The sequence below is a fragment of the Camelina sativa genome, chromosome 1, assembly GCF_030686135.1.
Source record: "Camelina sativa cultivar CO46 ecotype springtype chromosome 1, ASM3068613v1".
Taxonomy (NCBI): domain Eukaryota; kingdom Viridiplantae; phylum Streptophyta; class Magnoliopsida; order Brassicales; family Brassicaceae; genus Camelina; species Camelina sativa.
The window spans coordinates 14,717,614-14,722,357 of NC_141880.1; the positions used below are offsets into that span (position 1 = coordinate 14,717,614).

The 4,744-nt window shown below is 36.3% G+C and overlaps 1 long non-coding RNA gene across 1 annotated transcript; it reads right to left on the minus strand.

Moving 5' to 3' along the window:
* Window positions 1-1,279: 1,279 nt before the first annotated feature.
* LOC104790805 (uncharacterized) lies at window positions 1,280-2,675 on the minus strand. The gene is made up of 5 exons (XR_015562248.1): window positions 2,579-2,675; window positions 2,365-2,454; window positions 2,135-2,181; window positions 1,932-2,023; window positions 1,280-1,523 (listed from the first exon to the last, which is right to left on the minus strand). It is a non-coding gene; the product is annotated as an uncharacterized LOC104790805 (long non-coding RNA).
* Window positions 2,676-4,744: the final 2,069 nt, after the last annotated feature.

Below are 4,744 nucleotides of genomic sequence, written 5' to 3' on the forward strand. Positions count from 1 at the left end.
GAGGGTTCGTGAAGTTGGAAGCCAAATCAGAACTCTCACGGCTCTTGGTTGTGGCTGCTGGATCGTGACGATCTTGAGTTGCTTTAGGGAGTATTCGGTGAAGATATTTAACGACATAATTGAGTTGAACTAAAAAATCCAGAATAGACAATTATGGATCCAAGGAAGAGAATCCAGAAGCGAGAACAAAACCATCTTCAGAAGTATACACTTGTCAAAGAGGACCAAATACAAAAATATCAATGAAACACGAAACCATTGAGGATTATTCCACCCTACGAATGTCCTATTGGATTTACATTGGTTTGCCAAGCCATTCGAGGCGATGAAGAATCATGACGTCCAGGGTCGTGCCTAGACTCCCGGAAGCCTAAGGCAAAAAATAAAAATTTATACATTTTCGACATATTAAACATATGAGGTATTCATTAAGACCGAGCAAGAGAGGAAAGAAGCTGTTGAACAGTCGCTCAAAGGCTATGAGGTATTCACTATGTTTTGTTTTGTTTTTTTTGTTTCTCAAACACTTGTAGATTATGAGAACTTTGGTCTGATGCATCTATCTGCAACACAAGCTGCAAGCACTGAGCTTCCTTTGACCCATCCAATTCGTCTTGGCCTTGTTCTAAACTTCTATGTTTTCTAGTATGAGATCATGAACTCTCTTGAAAGGTCTCAATCTAAAACATCAATTAGATACATATACAATCAAGCGTCAACTTTGTTGTAATGTGGTTTCTAGAAAACTGTTGCAAAGCTTGCCATTTGGCTAAGCATGCCTTCGATGAGGCGATTGCGGAGTTAGTTACTCTAAGCGAGTTAGACACACAACACAAATGATGTCTCAGAATGTTAAGCTTAACACTAGAAGAAAACAGACAAATAGCAACTGCACTATTAGTTACTATTTAGTCGCTAAATGGTGTGTTACGACTAAATAGCGACAAAAACCAGTAGTCATAAATCGAGAGTCGCTAAAATAGATAGTCGTAAAATTAGTCGCCAAATAGCGACTACATTACGACTATTTTGCATAGTCGTAAATTTAGTCGTAATATAGTCACTAAATTTAACGACTACATTACGACTAGTTTACGACAACGCAAAATAGTCATAATGTAGTCACCAAATTTAGTGACTAATTGATGACTAATTACCGACTATAGTTGTATTTAAGTATTTATACATTATTGTATTTATACAGTATTTATACAAATTATATATATTTTATTAATTGTTTTAAATATATTTAAATTATGAATAATGTTTTAAAACATTATTTTTAAGCACTATATTTATGATTAATAAACCATGATTACAAAAAAATTGTATTACAAAATAAAATTAAAAATCATAACTAAAAATAAGAATACTTCATCCTCCTCAAAAAACATAATTAGAAAAATAGATGAAAAACTACATAATAAATGGTTTGTCGCACATTCTCAATTGCTTTGTATTCCATCATTGAAGCCTAGGTAGTTCCCACTAATGTTCCAAGAGCAACTTATTTCTTCAAGTACCTTCAGAACAAACAAACAAAAAATGTATCATGGGGACTCATTTCCCATTATCAATATAACACAATTTCAAAATCGAGACTAGAAATGAGAAACCATCGGGACAAGCAATTCACTATAACTAACATGTCTTCTAGCTTAAAAACGTGAGTGTGAGTAAGAAGAACGACAATGGTGACTCTAGTTAAAGAGTGCATATAAAACAGGTGTCTAGAGATCGGTATTACCAAATAACTCTTGACAAATTCAACAAAAAGCCTCACAAAAATTACAACAGAGGCTTCTAAACAAATGACTCTTTGACAGATTTAATAAAAGTCTCACAGCAATAAGTAGCAAAGTATATATATTGTACCTTAATAGCAAAAGATACAATAGGATAAGAAAATGTCTTAACCAATGAAAGTTTACCTTACGCTCTGAAATAAAATTGTACATTATGAGCTCTGTCTAAGAGTGTGCTTGGCTGTGGCTTTCTCTGTAAGCCAAACATCATCATCGACCTAAGAACAATAGGACACTGAATCAGATGGTTTACGCATGCAACAATGTGACTTCAAAGAATTGAAGAGTAATACAAGAGTAATAATTGAAAATAAACATAAGGGTTTTACCTATCTTCTTCCAGCCAACCGCTTCTTCAAGCTTCTCCAAATCCAGTCTATTGATCACAAACAACAAAACAATATAGTAAACAAAAATCACATGTTCAAATCATAAGCTTCTAAGACACAAACACAAACACCAACACACACACATACCAGATTTTATCATATAAAATCACCAAAACTGAGGTGACTCTGTGAAAGAAGTGATATGCTTTTAGAGAGCTTAGTTTGAGTACCTTCGGTGACTTTGGTGACACTGAGGAGAGCCGAGTTGAGCCTTGAGTTCTTTAAGCCACAAGACTCAACCAAAATAGCTGACACCTGATCTGAGAGAAACCCACCAAAGAAAACAAAAAAAAAAAACAATCTTGCACATAAGTACTCAAGAATTCTGAAAAGATGAAATAACAAAGCAGTTCCAGGATTTTCAAAAGAAAGTAAGAAACCCACCTCCATGGAGACCAAAACAGATGGAGCTAGACATTTGAAAGAAATGACAAGAGATATACCCGCATGGCAACAAAGCTATTGATGCGCTACTCCTTCCCTCACTTCTCCTTCATCATTCTTCTACTTCTTATCCTCCCTCATCTGCAATCACACAGGGGATGAGAGACGCAACAAGGCAACTAAGTGGATCACATCAGCATTGGCTACCGATATCAAGCAGATAAATCAAACTCGTTTTTAGCAGAATCAAAGTGAAAATCCATGCTCCTACAGCGGAACAAGAAAAAAAAAAAAGGATAACAAATGAAAGCAACAACTAAGCCTTCAAGAACGTCGGAGAGGATTGGTGTGAGAGCAAAAGAGAACTTGACCCATTGTTGCTTGATAGAAAAATTGATTCTTTAGTCAACCTAAGTTTTCGGCTGTGCGCCGGAGAAGCACACGACTTGAATCGAAGCAGATCTTTCCCGGTTTTGAGATCCCAACTTCTAATTTCGTCGATAAATCCACCGCTTAGCTTTTTCGTCTTCTATGTCGTCTTCCTCCGCTTCACCTCTCAGCTTCTTCTTCTTATATGTCGTCTTCAAACCAATTCGAATATTAAGGTCATTACAACCGTAGACCAGAAACCCTAATCCCAAAATCAGATTTAAAGGGGGGAACAGAGATAGAAAAAACTGACCTTCTCCCACGGAAACAAGTTTCCCTTCTAGATCTGGAGATACGGTCGGAGGTTTGGCCGTACAAAGTCATCGCGATTCGAAGAAATGAGAGTGAGAGTCTCTCCGAAAGAGTTTTGAGAGTGATGATGATTTTTTTTTTCTAAGTGTTAGTGTCAAGGAATAGAGGCACGGGTTGGTGAAGGTTTCTTTGTTGGGGAATTGAACCCTATAACCTAAAAACAAATTATAATTTACTCTGTAACTACTCTAACCACTAAAAGCTAATATATTCTGTATAAACTGTATTATATACTCCTAGGATTCTCAATAAACTAATCTCTAGGGTTTAGATTTTCTCCAGCCATCACCACCACTGATCACCGGCCGTTGCCACCGTCGGCCTCCGGTCGCCGCCACAACCGGCCATCGACATCTGGCTACCGACCACTGACTTCCAGCCATCGACGTCCGGCCACTGACTTCCGGCCAACCTCCGGCCACCGATTTCCGGCCACCGACCTCCGGCCACCGGCCACCGACTTCCGGCCACCAACCACCGACCTCTGACTACCGCCACCTCCGACCACCTACCTCTGGCTACCAGCCACCGCCACCTCCAGCCTCCGGCCGCCACCACCTCCGGTTGTAATCTCGACCACCCACCCTCCAGCCACCATTGCCACCAAACCATCAAAGATAATTTTTCCTACCCTTCATGTTATTCACTTCATTTTTCAAAATAATATGCTATATTCTTAATTATATATGTAAATATGGCTAGTTGGAAAATTGACCCTTCTTTGTTTGTTGATTTTTTTTCTTTTTTTTTGTTGGCCAATTTTCAATTCATATCAAAATCCAAGGTGGTACAAAAACCTCTCAAGGCCCAGACTAAATGATATAGTATTTAAGTTTTTTTTTGTTTATCAACAATTAGTTTCAGATTTTAAAATGACTAATTTAATAAATTTTATAAGTAATTAGTTTTTGGAAGTATTAAATTATATATATACACTAAATAGTTTTAGATTAGATTTAATTTTATACACATAATGGTTATATTTTGGTTAAATGGTTTATAATTTAATTTCTATATACTATGCATTATAAAAGTTTAAAATTAAGATATAAGGTTTAAAGTACAGGTTTGGGGTATAGGTTTATGATTTGGGATTAAGTTTTGAATTTATGACTTATGAATTAATTTCTAAGATTTAGAGTTTATGATTTAGGTTTTGGGGTTTGGTTAAGGGTTTGGGGTTAAATTTTAAAAATTATGATTTTCTTAAATAGCGATTGTTTACTATAAGTCGCATATTAGTCGCTAAATTGGTGACTATTTAGCAACTACATATTTCGGTGTGCAATATAGTCATAAAATAGTCACTAAATTATGACTAAACTAGCGACTAACATATGCAGTCGTTAAAAACGACTAATATACAACCAAATATTTGTAGTCATAAAATAGTCGCTAGATAGTCACTACTTAGTCGCCAAAAAT